The sequence below is a fragment of the Falco punctatus genome, assembly GCF_963210335.1.
Source record: "Falco punctatus genome assembly, chromosome: 3".
NCBI lineage: Eukaryota > Metazoa > Chordata > Aves > Falconiformes > Falconidae > Falco > Falco punctatus.
The window spans coordinates 52537634-52555097 of NC_137582.1; the positions used below are offsets into that span (position 1 = coordinate 52537634).

Here is a 17464-nt window from a genome sequence, read left to right on the forward strand (position 1 = left end):
TTACACTCTGGTTTTTGATTTTGAAGTTACTTCTAAAGGCTGTATAGGCTGCTGACAGCCATCTCTCCAGGCACCCAGTACTGAAGGTTGTCTATATTTACCAGTATTTAACCTCAAGGAGTAACTCTGTACAGGAATTATCTGACTAGTATTAGACCTGCTTCATACAAAAGTCTTGGAGGCTTGTTTACAGCTTCTTTAAGGCATAATTATGTGTAGGAATTTCTGCATCCTTGTTTTATAGCTTTTTCCCAAAACCTAAACCATCTTACTGTCTGTGTCACAGTTTACAAAGGACTTGTCAGAATATGGAGTGTCATCTGACTCCTGCAGTGCTTGTACGCCAGATTTATTTTTTTATCACCTGAGTTGTATTTATCTTAATGATTATAGTTGGCATGTGGTGGGCTTGAAGTTACACTCAGATTTCAACCGCTGGTTTAGCTTCCCTAGTAGGGCTGTATTATTCAGAATAAATTTCCAAGTGTATTTCATTCACTGCTGTATCTGGCACCCAGATTTTCTCTCACCCTTATATTTTCTTGTTCCTTTCATTAGGATACACCATTCAGAATTTGAACAATACTCCTTAAAACAAGTGGGTTTTGTTGGGGATTCTGCAGTCTGATCATCTTTTGTTTGTGTGTGTGATTTCTTACAATTTCTTTCAGGGATACTGCTGGCCAGGAACGATTCCATACACTTAGTACTAGCTATTTTCGTGGTGCTCAAGGCTTTGTTCTTGTATATGACATCACAAATCTGGACAGTTTTCAAAGTATAACAAGCTGGATGAAAGACATCCATGAGGTAAATATATCTAACAGTAGTTGATCTCTTTAATGAAGGTAGTTAACAAGTTACTGCAGTTAAACGGTTTAAATGACTGCGTGAGATATATTGTTGTTACTTGGGCTGTATGTTTCTAACCAGAATTTCTTACATTGAACTCAGCACACAGTATGATAGTAGGATTATTGTTATCTGAAACTGGAGTACAGTGTAGGTTATCCAGGACAAGCCTATGGTGATGCAGAAGTGATTTCTGAAGTACTTTTAAAACATAGCTTCCAATCTGGTTTTGTACACGATGGGTTATGGTGCTTTTGTCACTGGTGTGGCTATACACAAGCCAGTCTCTGTGAGCTCATCCCAGGATTTTAATTGGCTTCCATGTCAAAATTCCATATTATAGCCAGTGATTTCACTTTCCTAATTTCATTACTTCAGTGTAGTTACCTCATCCCAGGAATCAAAAGGAACAAATAAAATGAAACATCCTCTTTGTCCTCGGTGGATATTTGAGAGGATGATTTCAAGACAGGGGAACTGGAGGAGGAAAAGGAGAATCCCTTTTTGGTGGCAGCGAGCTGTTGGGTTAGCTCAGCTGCTTGTGGTACTGCAGCCAGAAACACGTGTCTTCATGTGACATGGGAAGTGATTCAGCAGCACGTGGCTGCCAGACGGAGAGCGCGTTCCCACCTCCCTTCCTGCTCCTGAATGCTGGCTCCCACTGTGCTGCTGCTGGAGCTGCTTGTTGGAGCTCTCAGAGGTTCACTCTGACTTTCTAATGTGGTAGCAAACTAATACAGCAAAACCATTTGGATGGTTTTCTGCTCCATCACTGAGTTTCAGAGGTTCATAGAAAGGTCTGACAGTTACTGGAATTGGTGCAAGTAAGCAGGTAGGAGTAGGAATGTCAGGAGAAGAACGTGTGGAAACAGTGTGAGGGAGGAACCAGGGAGGGAGGAGTGGACAAAGCCCTTAGATAGCAGATCATTCAGTTGCCTGTAACCTTGTTCCCTGAGTCTTTATTGCTGGGTCTCTCTTGGTGTGTTCGCTGTTAGGTAGAGGCAGGTCAGTTTTAGAATAGATAGTTCAGCTGGAAGGGACCTACAACAATCGTCTAGGTGCCTGACCAAAAGTTAAAGGTCGTTATTAAGGTCCGAATGCCTCTTAAACACTGACAGGGCATTGACCACCTCTCTAGGGAGCCTGTTCCAGTGTTTGACCATGCTCTTGGTAAAGAAATGCTCCCTAATGTCCAGTCTAAACATCCGCTGGTGCAGCTTTGAGCCATTCCTGTATGTCCTATTGCCGGGTACCAGGAAGAAGAGATAAGCACCACCCACTCCCCCTTTTCATGAAGTTATAGAGAGCAATGAGATTCCCCTAAGCAGTAGCATGGATGTTTGTAGTTAGCATACTTGTATAAGTTAGTGTGCTTGTGTACAAGTCAAAGTGGTGGTTTTTGTTAATTAAAATCAAGTAACCATTCAGGCAGTTTTTGTGATACTCTGTGAACTGGTAGGAATGTGGTATGATGGATGGGAGAGCTCGTCTTGAGAAAGCAGGCTCAAAATAAAACCATCCAACACATCCTTTTCTCTCTTCACAGCTTCAGTATATGGATGAATAATGAACTACACGTGGTCGTATATCCAGTAATATATACATAGGCTATCTTATACTCTTGGTAAAACATTACCTCAGTATTAAGAACATTACTATGGTGACCTAGTATGTCATTATCCTTGGCCTTAGAGTCATCTTAAAAGTCTTAGTAGCAACAGAGCCAAACTTCAGTAACGTGTGACAAAGGAGATTTGGCGTTACAGTATTCTTCCTGGCTTGTCTGCACGCGCTTCAAACTAACACCCGTGTTTTATTAGTTCGTTAATAAAAGCACGTGCCCTTCTACTGTTAGGCAAACCAACAAAAGTCCTAGCCAGACATGCCAGTGGTGGTAAAATTTCACAATTAGGTAAGATTTAACTCAGCACATGGTATGATAGTAGGTTTGCTGTTCCCTGAAGCTGAAAATGCAGATAATCCATATATATTCATTTATATATATATCTATATATGCATTATTTATCTATCCATATGCATAAATTTATATATAAAATACAGATCTGTCTTCACACTGCCTCCAAAGGGGTTATTTTTTCCTGTCATCTTTAACTAGATCAACAGGATGGTTGATTCAGTGGGCTAAAAAGCACAACCATAAACACAAAGAAAGTATCAGGACTGTATGGCTAGGATGAAGGCAAGGATGGGACAAGCTCTAGTAGCCGCCATACAGGCTTAGATCTCCTTAAGTCAATCAGGAAATCACACCTGCACAAACCTGCTTTCTGTTCGTGACACATAAAAGCTTTTGTGTAAACAAGCTCAAGCTATTAATATTTAGACTGTTTAATCTTAAATCCTGAAGGTACTTTGTTAGTTTAAAATTTAAAGAATGGAAAAATACTCAATTTAAAACAATTTCTGGGAATGTAAATTGCATGATTGATTGTACCAATCTGAAACCTAGCAATTAGTGAGTGTTGTAATAGAGCTAGATAATAATAAAAAATTTAATTCAGTCCTAGTGGGATATCAATTTCTGAAGTGTCTTGGTGAAAATATATGGGGCCATTCACTGCAAAATAAGTGTTTTTAAGCAATAACTGTTAAAACACAGGGCATTTCATGAAAATTAATTACTGGAGGTTGGTGACATTCCCTACATTTGCTTTGGTCTGTGAATGCAAACTAGTATTTAATTTCCCGCAAATAAATGCCCAGTGTCAAAGTGGCTGTTGCTACAGCACCCTTTAAGATGTGCAAGGGTAGAAAAATTAAATAAAATTTTAAAAGGGAAACAGATTCAGGTTTCAGTAAGCACCAGACTAATAGGTAATGTGAAGCTTGCACCTGAACCATTCAAACAGGATTTTTTGAGAAAATTCAGTTACCACATTTTTTAATTCTTTGTACATAGAGACTTTAAAGAGAAAGTTTTCTGAAAAATCTGTTCAGTGTGCTAAGCCATTTTTGCAACAGTTGAAAATAACAATCTAAGCAATTTTGCATTCCTAAAAACTCCATTGATTTTTATGAAAACTGGCCAGTCAGTGCTATTACAATCAGATTACCAGTAATGTTCTTATTGTATTTCAATTATTTTAAGTGTGGAATACAGCAACTTTCCTGTTAAAAATGAATTACTGTTCAAGGGAGTTCAAGACACGAATATGCTGCCATATCTGTACTGTTGTAAAATTTGTATTCACAACTAGAGGAAACTAAGTAACATGACTGTACTTAAAAAGCTAACTAGAAAAATATACTCACAGATTAATATCTTAGGACATTATTGGCAAATCCAATACAGGTATATTGGATTTGTAATGTACTCATTAGGAGCATAATAATTGCAGGGAAATTACTTTAGAATCTGGAACGATTCTTTATTTGTAGGATCGCGGGTCATGTCCAAGTTATTAAGGTGTTCCTCTTGTCCGCTGACATAGTTTCTAGCTACTGTATGCAGCTGTTTTAAAAAGCTGATTCTGTTTGGCCTTTAAAAATTAAATACAAGTAACCGTGTGTCAAATCCATTTGCAGAAAACATTTATTTCAGGATGTTTTGAACAAGGTTCCAGCTAACATACTGGCAAAAAGTTCCTTACAGTAGTGGTCAAATGCTCAAACAGATGCCCAGAGAGGATCTGGAGATACTTGAAACTCGGTTCAATGAGGCCTTGAGCAATCTGACTTGACTTTGAAGTTGGCCCATCTTGAAGCAGGGGGTTAGACCAATGACTTCCAGAAGTCCTTGCCAATCTAAATGACTTCATGACTCACATATAGCATCTGAGTCTCCAAAAGCTTTTGATGTAGATGGTAGATCCTAGTTGCCTTTTAAACACATTGGACTCGTTTTCATTGTGCCAGTCTCCTGGTGTGGCTGTGAAGGTGGCATTATCAGTTTCTAGCAATTACCTGTGTGCTAGCAGGGAATTTCCAGCACACAAGTTTCTGCAAGGAGAAGATAAATTCATTTTCTCATGCAGTAGCAAGGCTTGGTGACATAATTTAGTGTTCTTGGAATGCATTAGCTTTCTATTTGTGCTACCTGAAGAAGCGACCCTTCAACCAAGGATATGAAATGTATGGGTATGTTGGGTTACTGCCATTTTTCGGTTCTGTTCATTTAATGCATATGAGAGTTGGGATACTGGACTGTCTCTTAGTGTTTCTGTATCATACTTAAATAAAAACAGCACAGCAATCTGCTTTACAGTTAGTTCAAATTAGTAAAGTTTAACTTCAAACTTTTCTGAGTTTTACTTCGTCAGATGGGAAAGCTTGTCAAAAGGCTCAAATTGTTCCAATTTATAGATGGGTTTGTTGTTGTAGCTCTGATTAGAACTGAAAATCCTTGTTCTTGTTGCTTTACTAAATTGATTTATCTCTAATTCCAGATTGGTTGCAGGACAAACTGGTTTATATCTAGTTGCATCTAAGTTTGCTAATAGACAAACAAATTTCATCATTTGTTTATTTCCACTGAAATCCCGGAAACTAGGCGTTTATTACTGAGGCCATAAGGTGGCACTTAGAAAAATACATGGAAAGAGATTATGTATGGGAATCATAATAGGAACATTGCCATGTGATGCTGTCAGAGAGACTGTGAGGACAACGTATAGCTAACAAATTACTCTTCATTAATACAAAAGATAAGTTTCTAGGGTCATTGTCTAGCGAGTAGGAAGAAGAAACGCTCCAGCTTTATGGCCTTCCCCAGCTCTGCCTTCATCTTGCTGTGCGACTGTGTGTATCCTCTTCAGATTTGAAAAATTACATTAATGATACATGTCTTTCTCAAATACAAATACTGTGGTGTATTTAATCAGGTATGGATTTTCAATTTCACTGTTTGGACCTACAAAGAAACTTCTGTTCCCTTTTCAAGCTGTAATCAATGAGTACCCAAATCGTGCAGCCCTGCATAGCTGCGCCCTCGAAATGTGGTGGAGGGACAGGGTGGTGATTCTGTAGGATCCATCACTGGACAGACAGCTTCATACAACAAGGAGTGTGGATGAGCTGGTAATTACAGTCAGTTTGCTGCAGGGGAGGCTGAGGCCAGCTATTCATGGTAGGGTCTGTGCCTCACCCTTTAAAAAGTGAAGGGATAGTTTCTTCCAATTACAGGTAAGTACAAATGTGATGTAGTTCTCTTTCAGCAAAGGTGTCTGTGCTACTTTTGATACTCGCATGAATTCACAGCACCTTTTTGAAATAGTTTCCCTGCAAAATGAGAACAACTGCAGAAAAAAAGACCTAAAAATTGAAAAAAAATCCAAATTACATACAAAACGGATGAGCGAGATGTTTTCCCTTTTGCATTTTTGATTTCTGTTAATAGCCACATAGTGAAGCAGTAAGTTGGTTATTTACCTGGTTGGCTGCACAGGCTAGGTGAAGGTTGAGCAGTACAGTGATTAGTGAAGAACATGGATGGATGGCACCTATCAGAGTAGGCTGCTGAAGCGCACCATGGTACTGTGGTACGCGAGTCCAGTGTCACCTGTCCGGTCCATGGCACTGCTGCATTTGAGGCTCTGGCCCTGCTCAGTCGTGTGGCCACCAGGCATGGCAGCCTGGCTCCCACGGCTCCCAGATGCAGCTGCTGGGAAATCCCTTTGCCAAAACCTGGTGAGTCCAAGCTCTGTCAGATGCTTCGAAAAACTTGGTCAGTCTCAAAAAATCTCTCTGCTCCAATTTTCTGAGAGAAATACAGTGTTGATACTTGCTTTTCGGGCATTGTAAAAAATATAGGCTAGGTTTTCTACAAATTGAGATTATTTTAAGTTTCAGTAAAATGTGACACTTGAAATTTAAAACCAGAAGAAAAACTGGAGAAAGTGAAGCAAAGATCTGGATGTATTTTTGAGATACCAAAACAAAGCACCCTTTTTTTTTTTTTCTTTTTGTTTTTTTGTTTGTTTGTTTTAATTTCCGGAAATAAAACCTTTTTGCCTTGATGAAATTGATGAAATTTTAATAGTATTTTTCCATGACACGGAAAAAAAGTTTTCCTGACTGTATTAGCTTAGTCAATGCTGACTTGCGTAATAGCATCTTAACAACTGTGAAATAACCATCCTCTTTAGCTATACATTTTGCATTTGGAAAGCTTATTCCTGAGCTATAAATAGGATGAAAATACACAGTGAGCTTTTGGAAGCACTAGAGAGCCATATTTTTGGCCAATTCAAATCAATGTACCTCTGCAGGGTTTATGCCAACTGAGCACTGAGTCAAACTTCTGCCTAGTCATATTGACTTAATTTTTTAAGACTTCATCTACATAATCAGTTTTCAGAATTTAAAATGGATGTCATTTTGGTGTACAGTCTTTAGTTTTCTAAAAGCAAGAAACTGCAAGATACCATCTTTAAAAAAGGAGTACTTCCAGTGCTTTGGTGGAGGATCCAGTCAAAGTGAAGATACATTACTGCATTATATTGATGTTGCTGAAATAAATACTTAAGTGATTGGTGATACAGATAAATACTTACTGAAAGGCCTGGTACTCCTAACCTCCTTTAAATTTTGTTCTTATTTAAAACTGTTTAGAAAGAACATTTCTACTGCAAAAATGTGTACTGTTTGTACAGAAATAAAGTTACAGAATGAATTTGATGGTTTTGTACATACGGTATGTGAGTATTTCCCTTTGACTTTTTACTTCAGAGTGAAGTCAAATGTCACTTGTAAGACGTTCAGCTACATACAGTCTTCTTACAAATAAAAAGCTGATTATGTGGTGAGATTGAATTGTCTATTTACCCTATTTTAGGGACTGATGTATGTGTTTTTATGTAGGAGGGCCATTGACCTTAGTGAGTAAAGCTCCAGGGCATTCTGAAACAGCCAACATTTTGGTCTATTAATCCAGGTTAGATTGATTCATTATTTTAGGCCTGTACTTTGTGTTAAGCTTACTTCATTTTAATACTGCATTATCCTGAACATCAGCTGTGGGTATGAAATAAGATTAGCTGACTCAAAAATGAGAGTAGATTAAAAAAAATGGAATAGTGTTCCGTAATAATAAATTGTGCCTACTGCTGTACTCTTGAGATGAGGCAACTTAGCTGTAGAAGTGCAAATAGACTAAAAATAATGATTCTCTTATCCTTTAATGAAGAGAGGTTTTTCTTTGCATTTCTCTGAAGGGAGGGACATGTCCATGTGTATGAGTGCTGGGGAAGCGGATTGTGCCTAATTTTGTTTTATGGCAATGTTATAAAAATTAAGACTTCGACAGAGATCAGAGTCCTTGTAGAGAGTGCCCTTGTAGGTAGCACCCTTGCAGGAAGATCTTCAGGCTTTTTGAATCATCAGAGAAGCTGTGTGAACATGTACTTTCAAAATATAACCTATGGGATCAAACTATGTTAGCTTTAATTGTTTCTAGGTTGAGACTCTCAGCTTCCGCCATGGAAGCACCAAAAGTGGTTTTAAATATTACGATTTTCACAACAAATGTCAGTTTTCAAATTCCACATGCTGTTGTAGAACTGTTCCCTTTCCTTTTCATTATTCCAGTCATGTATAGTTACGATGGCTTATCTTAAAATAACACTGATGTAAAGCACCCAGTGCATTTCACAGTCATCATGTATGTAGCTGTATTAGTGGAACGAAGGATGGAGACAAGGTCAAAAAGCTAGGTTTTTCTTCCTTTTCAAATCAATGAGGGTTTAAAAATTTACTTCATTAAAAATCTATCTCCGCCTTCCAAGTGTCTTGGAGTAATCAAACTTTTATGTTGAGTTTGAACACTTTGAATGTAATTTTACTGTCTGTGTGCAAAAGTGAAGCACAGAGAAGTGCTCTTTCAGGTGCAGCAAAATCCTTCCTTTTTACTTGTGAGTGCTGGATATAGTCCTGACATGCTAATCCATGAACCCATTACTTTAGGGAGGGCAGCGTCTGTGAATTCAGGGCATTTCCAGTCACTTTAAAGCTTCAAGATGGAGCATTCATCACAAGATGGTGCCCATGCACCATATACTTTATGCCTTATGAAAAGGGTTAGAAATTATCCCTGGTACTTGCAAGTGGCTTTTTTCTGCTCTTTGCAATCTTGCTGTTTTCCTCCAGATCCCAGTAACTGATGGAAAATACTTCCACATATGAAAAAGTCGGGACAGAATTTAGCCTTCACTGTCAAGGAAATAAAAGTGTTGAAGGCTGGTGTGAGCAGAAGGTGAAGGGCTTTTGTTGTTACTTATTAATGCTCTTCTCTTTTAGAAAGCAGGTGATGAAGTGGACGTAATACTGTTGGGCAACAAGTGTGATAAGGAGTCAGAACGTGCAGTTCCAAAACAGAAAGGAGAAAAGGTATCACTGGTACTTTATTTGGGTTCTCCTCAGTATCTTAGTATGCAACTGTGACCTGTTACACTGAAAGTGGTAAAAAGCTCCTGAAATCCAAAAATTCTATTAGGAGTTGCTCCAGAAGAACACCTGTGGAGTTCTGGGGTGTTTGGTGTTGTTTTTTTTTTTTTAATATATGAGCAGAAATATATTAAGTTACTCCTAGCTGATTTGTTTAGAATATTGATTTTTATTTCAAAGGTTAAAATGTACTTTAAATGTTTTAGGTGTTACAATAGTAATTGTATATTTTGAATTAAAAATAAAAATATTTTAGGGTCTGCATTCTCAGAGTGCTGTTGTAATGTGGAATACTAAAATGCATAATACATTTTGCATAATTTTTCTGGTATCACCCATCTGATTTTTTTGCTACAAGCTTGACAATAAAGAACAATTCTAGCAGCCTGTGTATAGTCATCTGCATCGTCCATGAATAGCCTTAAGTAATACTTGGCAGATATGTTTAGGGAATATCCAGCTTCCGTGGTCTAACTGCGTGTGTGTCATAAAGCTGAGACTGCAGGAGAATTTATACCTGCTGACCATGTGTAGGGGAAGAGCAGGTGTTAAGTGGGGAGTGCTGTTTTAAAGGTGATGGCAAATTACTGTCACTGAGAACTAATGAGGAAATCCAGGACCCATGCTATGGCAGAAGAAATGGTGATACTGGCTAAATGTGGCAGGAGAGCATGTCCTATATACCAGTAAATTTTGCAACTGCAGACTGTATGCATCTGTCGTCTGGAACTTGGAATGAGCCCTTCTGGCGTGCTTTCAGGCATGGTAAGTCAGGCAGGACATACTGTGTTTGAAGTAACAAACACTGATAATTCTTGTCAAGTGTATATCACACGTTAGGGAAGTTTGAAAAGTAGCGTCACCTTTTCAAGAGCATTACAAATAGGAACTTTTGAAAGTTCATTGTTTGTATGCGAGACACAAGCAGTAAGGTTGCTGAAAAATACATGTATACTCTCAAAGAATGGAGTCAGAAATCTAGTCACTGGATGCATGTGCACAAGAGGGCAGTAGCAGGGTTTTGCGTATGGTATTAACCGTGACATTTTCTGACTCCTGTGTACTTAACCATACAATCAGTTTCTCTTAATGTAGTGTTTTTTTCAGAAACAAATCGTTGCCTCCTCACCAATAGGTCTCCTTTCTAGATTTGTCTCGTGTTTTGAGGCAAGGCAACTCTTCAGTTATACTATTTCTTCCTTTAGTGTGATTTACAAATGCTAAAGAGCCTGACTGAACCAGATGGAGAAAGATTCCATTAGCAGAGAGAGAGACTAGTTGTCCTCTCGCTCCAAAGAAGAAAACGCCCTTATTAAGAGGGGAAAATAGTTTGACACTAACTCTACCACATAATAATTCATACTTAAATATTTTGTATTACCCTATGAGTATGAGCTGTAAGTATTGTTCTGTTGAGAGTCTTACAGGGAAGAACGCTAGATTCCTTGGGAATCTTACCGTCTATGTTGGCATTTCTGTAACAACCTGTCATAACTGAATGGCCATCATGCCACTTCATAGACTAATTTAATGCTGAGAAATGTTTTTTTTTTCTTTTGTAATTGTATAATTTTGACCACTCAAAAATTGAAACTTATTTTAACACACTGAAGTATTTTCTTGTATTAATAGCTTTTTATTCGTTTTGACAAAGGTTTGAACTCAACCTTCTTGGTCTCCTCCATCCTTCCCGCCTCCCCCCCCCCACCCCCCCCCTCCGCCCCAACATTACCTTTTTCTCCAAAAAATGAATAAAACTGTTGAAGGTTATATGACTTGGTAGAATGTGGCCATTTTTCTCCTTTCAGATCTTTATAACAGAAAAAGCCAAGTAAAATACTCTTTCTGGTTTGTTTTTTTTTTTTGCTTTTGCTTGTCTTCATGTGTCTGACTTCAAAGCTGATTTTACAGGTACAATACAAATGAAAAAAACCCACCATTCTTCACAGTTCTAGGAGTATTTCAGACACATCTTTCTGGTTCAGCACTAAGAAATCATAGCAGCACTTTGCTAGGAAGTGGTATATTTTAAGTTAAAAGAAATGAACAATTGTAATTACATTTTACCTTGGAAGAGATACTGGCGTTACTTATTTTGTTATTGTAAGAGCTTATTTCACTCAAGATGTCTAAACTGTTGTCAAGGATAACATAAAATAACATTTCCCAGCAGCATAATTCCCATAGGTTTATAAATGTATTTAGGTATTTTATTTATGTATCTATTCAAGATGCTCCCAAAGGCAACAAAAAGTAGTTCTTTGAATGTGCCTTTCCAGTTTCTTTAGAAGAGGGAGTAGCCAAAGCTGTCTTCATACTTCCAACTGCTTTAACACTGAACTGTTGGGGTTCTTTTCCATCTCTTTAGAGGACTTGCTTGCCACAGTACTTAGCAGTATGCAAGGTGAATTCAAATAATACATGCATTTATCTTCTCTGACCAATATTGTGCACACACAGAGAATATGGGGGTGCATTGATAGGTGTAGTAGGCAATATAGTAACATGATACAGAGAGGAGGCTGAAGTACTCAAGTTCTTTTTATTTTATTTTATTTTTATTTTGCATTGGTCTTCACAGATGGAGCTTGCTCCCAGACCTCTGCATGTACTGTTACGGTTCAGGAAGGAGCGGGTCAGTCAGCAGTGGGGAAGCACTGGATTAGGAACTGCTTAGGAAAGTTGGGTGCATCCACAGACACGATGAAGTTCACCCACTTGTGCTGAAAGAGCTGGTCAGGGTGAGTGGGGCCACTGTCAGTGAACTCTGAAAAATCATGGTGGTTGGGAGAGGTCCCTGTTGACAAGAAAGATGCCAGCATGAGACCTATCTTTAAAAAAGGCAAGGAAGAGGGTTCAGGGAACTGTCAGGGGACAGGTTCAGTCAGCCTTTCTTTAGTCAGTGAAAGGATCATGGAGCATATTGTCATAAAATCCTTTTCCAAGTAAGTAAAGGACACAAAGATGATCTGGAATGGTCAGCGGATGACAAATTGTGCCTTACCACCCTGGTTGCCTTCTATTGATGCCAGGAAATGACTGTGTGAACAAGGGAATAGCAGTGGTTATGACATATCTTGAATTTAATAAGGCTTTTGTCACCCTCCCATGGCATCCTCACTTGGAAGCTGGGAAGTGTGGCCTGGACAGGTGGACCATTAGGTGGACTGAAAATCAACTGCACTACCAGAGGCAACGGGCAGCAGTTGAAGGCTGTGTGTCTAGTTGGTAATTACGGGCAGAGTACATTGGGTGTCTAGAGGGGCTCACATTCAACATACATCAGTGATCTGGCTGACGATACAAGGAGATTTGCATGTGATGTGAGGTTGAAGGGTGTGACTGGCACACCAAATAGGAGAAAACCAGTTCTGTGAGACCTTGATAAACTTGAGAACTGATCCAATAGAAACATCATGAAATGCATTAAGAAGTGCAGAGATTTACACCTGGAATGGAATAATCCCAGGCATGAGTCAGTGCCCTGCTGCAGAGGATTTGGTGGGTTACAGTGAACACCAGCTTGAATATAAGGCAATGGTGTTCTCTCATTGTTTAAAAGCATGCTGGGCTGCATTGGGATGATAATGGATGCTGGTGAGATCTGGTGAGATTATTAGCCCCCCCTCTATTTAATGCTGGCAAGGCCACTTGGAATATTATGTCCAGCTTCGGCTCCCCCGTTTGAAGAAGAGTGTTGAGAAACTGCAGAGGGTCCAGCAGACAGCTAGCTACAAAGATGATTGGGGTCTAGTACCTGTAATCCACGAGGAGAACTGAGGGAGCTGGGTAAAGAGGTGGCTAAGGAGCAGTTACTGGTCCACAGCAATTGTAGTTAGAGGGGTGACAGAAATAGAGACAGGCAATAAACCCAGGGGCAGTCCTGCTTGGGAGATAAGGAGAACCAGCTGCACTAGAAGGGTGATGTAGCCATGGAAGGGATCCTATAAAAGTTAGGAGATTCTCCATCACTAGTGGATTTCAAGACTTAGGTAGGCAAAGCCATGGCTGCCCCCATAGCATATGGCTAGTAGTCCCATTTCAAGTGGGGTTATTTTTCCAAATGATATCTGTGATTCCATGATTAAAATGATTTGTATTCATCAGAGTTTGTACATAAGTAGCATCTAGGAATCTGGTACATGACACAAGAAAGAAAAAAGGAATGTTTAATAGTAGATTCTGTGTACTTTAAAAGCTGCAAACTAGTCTTCTCCACTTTATTAGCCCAGTATTTTTTATTGTTTGTATTTTTCTTTATGAATCATTATGCATCATTGTTTTGCATTGACATCTGCTAATAGTCAGATGATCTTAACTTTCTGTAACAAGTTGCTGCAGTACCAAAAACAGTTCGTAGCAGTCAGCTGGAGTTTTAAAATTCCTTATGAAGCAGTCTGTCATAAGAAAGAGTCCAAACCTCATCTTTATATTCAAAATTACATTTTCTTACAGCATTTTGGAAAAGAAACCATTTTGCTTACTTTTTTTCTACCTTTAATATAATCTTTTATTATATTTTGACTAAAACTTGGAAGTTCAGTGCTTGCACCTTCATGCCTGATTTTGGAATTTTTGTAAAGCATTGATTTGTTACTTCTAGAACTCATTGAAAGCAAACATAATTACCAATCTAGGCTTTTTATCCTGATGGAGAGCCTTCCAAATAAACCATTGCCTGGGATTGCCTTCTCCAGATGTGTCCGAGAAGGGATCCATTGCAGAGGGAGTAAATACTTTACCACTGTGTTTTTCTGGGAGATGTTATTCCCACCTTGGCCGCCTCCCTTGGGAGGCAATGATGCAACTGTTTCTCTTTTTTTCCATGTATTCAACTCTATACTTTAGAAAATGATCAGGACCTTAAAAAGCTTTGAATACGTTGGGTTTTTTTCCTCTCATACCTATGTATCTGTAAGAGAAATACATTGGAGATGAGAGAGCATGAGTAAGTTAAATAAAATCAACCAATGTAAAGACTGCCCTTTTCTTCAAAGTATTTTCTCTCTTCTATTACCATAATACATTTTTGCATACATATCTGTTCTTTGCTTGCCTTTTATCTCTGTGCTTCACTCTCTCTGGTCAAAAGGATGATCTCTTCTTTTATATTTCATCACGCCTCTTTTACCAGTGTTCTTGTCAAATTTTTTTTTCTATACTTTTCTACAGGCACTCCATTAGTTTCCTCTAAATAATTGCCTAGGAGACAGTTCATTTTCCAAATAAATCAAAATATGGGAACAGACTCATTAGAGTTTATTCTTTTTTACAAGTAAAGATAGGTTAAAAAAGCTGTTTTCAAAATGCAAAGGTTTAAGGTGAATTTTTTTTAAGAGTTACCTGAAATTTATTAATGAGGATGAAAATAGAGCACTTTACTGAGCTGACATTTACTTAATCTGTGCTTATGTAGCATGTTAGAAGCTGTGAGAACACCTCCATATCTCCTACCATTAGTATTAGGAAGCATTTCTTTCCCTGAAGTTCATCCCGTTGTCTATGCTTTTTTTTTTTCAGCTTGCTTGGGAGCATGGAATACCCTTTTTTGAAACCAGTGCTAAAGATAATGTGAACATTGAGGATGCATTCTCAGTCTTGACTAAAGAAATACTGGAAAAGGTAGGCTGCTTTTCTGAGTAGAAAGAAAATGGGACATTTTTCTTGACAGATTGGGTAAACAAAATTGTAAATACAGAAGTTTTTTAGCAAAGCACACCCAATGATTTTTTGCATTATGGGGTTAATATTTTGGGGGGGATCCTGTAGCTGTAGACATACAGAGAAGACATGTGAGGGAGAAGAATTTTGGGAGAACAGTAGAAGAAAGGAGCAGGTAAAATACGGTTCTGAGAGAAGGTGAAAATTCAGGAAAACTGCATTTGTGGGTTTCCTTCCCATGCTTTTCTTCAAGGGAGAAGTCACAGCTCTATAGTTCCACTTCTGTGCCAGGAAGGTCCCTTTTCCCTGTAGGTTTCTGCAGAGTATGCACACTATGAAGGTACGAGTGGAGCGGACCTTTTATGTTCAGCTATCAAATGTTTTATCCAAAGTTCATAGCTGTTTGTTTGGATGATTTACGCTAGTGCTTTTGAAGTTATTAGGACCTAAAGATTTGAGTTAATTAGGGGTAGAATCAATACTGTAGCTGCCAGATCAGCATCTCTAAGTACCTCGAGTGTGTTGGCTTAAAGGTCCTTACTCTTCACAGTTGCAATACTTTTGTAGGACTGAATTATTGTTCATTAGCTCTAAAAATGTTTTGCATCGCAATTTATTTTTAGACAGTAGAATATTATTTTAGACATTAATGGATGTTCTTCATGCAATGCATTATCATTGCCATTCATCACCAATATTAGTTATACAAAACTAACCTTCCATTCCGAATACTCTTGAAGTTATAATAAAGATAAATGAGCAAAATTACTGACGGAGTCACATGTTGCAGTGTTTAGATTAAGTAGCCATAGGGGATGGTCAGAATAATAGCTCAGGGTTGGACTGGTTCTACATCAAGGTCCTGTCTTATTCTACAATAACACAAGCTGTAGTTGGTTATTTTGGGGGAGGGAAAAAAAAGATGAAAAATAAACTCTTATGATTCCTTTAGCATGAAAACGAAGCTCAGCAACTCAACAGTCAAATAGCATTTAGAACAGGGGGAGAGTGGCAGGTCCTTGAATAGTTGGCAAAAAGTCTCAAATAAGGTAACTCTGATTTTCTTGTAAATGAAAGAGACATTGTCTACTGTAAATAGAGAATATATGTGTTAGTATGAAGCATGAAAACTACAAAACAATAGCTGTGATCGTAACTGATACAAAGACATATAAATGTGAAGCAAGCATTTCTGCACAGTGCATTTGGTTAAGATCCAAGAGAATTCTCTGCAGCATGCAGAAATGCTGTTTGGATATTTCTCACATTAAGATTGCCTGCACTTATTTTACTTTAACGGGAACTGTAGTATTCCTACTCATCTTCATGAAAATTCATGGGTTTTGTAGTGTGGACATGCAAACAAATTCAGACCATGTTGAAAATGTGATACTGCTGCATGTTTTTAATTAGAACTGCTTGAGAATACAGTTGTATGCTCTGTGTGACTGTATGTGTGTGTGGAAAATATTTCCATAAGCATTCATCAAGTTTGTCTCTAGTAACATTTCACCTTACCTAGAAATGTTTGCAGTTCCTCATGGGGCATCACATACCATTACTTTGGTGTGTAATTTGCCATTTTTAGTGAAATGCATTTGTTGATTTAAACAAGGACTCCTTTAGCCCAATTGGTTTTGCCACTGGCTGGATAAGAAAGAGTTCACAGTAAAAAAAATAAATCTACCTTTACAGTTTCATCATGGTTTTCAGGTTCGACAAAATAATTTGCTTGTTCACAAAACTGTGAAATCTGAATGTAGTACTTGAATTTTAACTTCCTCTAACTGATGAAATTTTGGAGAAGGGAAAATGCAGTGGGAAGTGTGACTAGTAGCTCTGAAAAATGACATGATAGATGCCAGTTTGAGATCGCTTCAGTCGTACATCCGTTCTGTAGTGGTAAAATATGTACCTGCTGATTGTAAAAAGGAGATACAGCTCTGTGCAGTGTTTTGGCCCAAGACAGCTGTGGCTGAGGATGCAGGATATTGGGCTTTCCTTACTTCTGCAATAGGACCACCTGTCCCAGACTGATGAGATGCTTCAGTGGAAGCATGTCATTGCTTTACCAGTCCCACAGAGGAAACTCATTTTAAGGAACGACCTAGAAAAGTCTGTTTTGGCCATGCTTTTGGGAAGTATGTGGAGGTCATTCAGAAGTAAGATAGATAGGCAGGGCAGGCTGGCAGGCAGCAGGCTGTTTTCAGATGCATCGCAGTAGGCTGTATTAATCTGAGGAAATCTAGGATTTTTTATATACATTCTAGTTTACCATCTACTAGAGGCATTTCTTTATTAACTTAACTGAAAACACTCCTGTAGCTGGAGAAGATCAGCGCCTGGAGTTACAGAGCTCATACAGCAGTAACGAGCTTCTCGATGCTCTTGAAACAAGTTGTGTTCCAGTGGAGTATTGGAGGAAAAAACACATTAACATGTGCTGGACATTAAAAAAAAAAAAAGGCAAGTTTGTATTGTTATCATTTTGTGCTGCATTTTCCTATCTCTTCTTTGTGCTTTTACTTGTAGTGGGCTTAAGGGAGAGAGA

At 38.5% G+C, this 17464-nt stretch overlaps 1 protein-coding gene across 3 annotated transcripts in view; it reads left to right on the forward strand.

Moving 5' to 3' along the window:
* The window catches only part of GAREM1 (GRB2 associated regulator of MAPK1 subtype 1), a 149185-nt gene that overhangs the window by 15411 nt on the left and 116310 nt on the right, over positions 1-17464 (forward strand). The window contains exons 1-2 of one of the 3 annotated variants that reach the window (XM_080381536.1): positions 763-810; positions 9106-9195. The exons of 1 other annotated variant lie outside the window; for it this stretch is intronic. The gene's annotated coding sequence lies outside the window, so the exon portion shown is untranslated. Of the gene's footprint in view, positions 1-6; positions 811-9105; positions 9196-17464 lie in introns of those variants that run through there. One more of the 3 variants, XM_080381537.1, reaches the window with a different exon arrangement.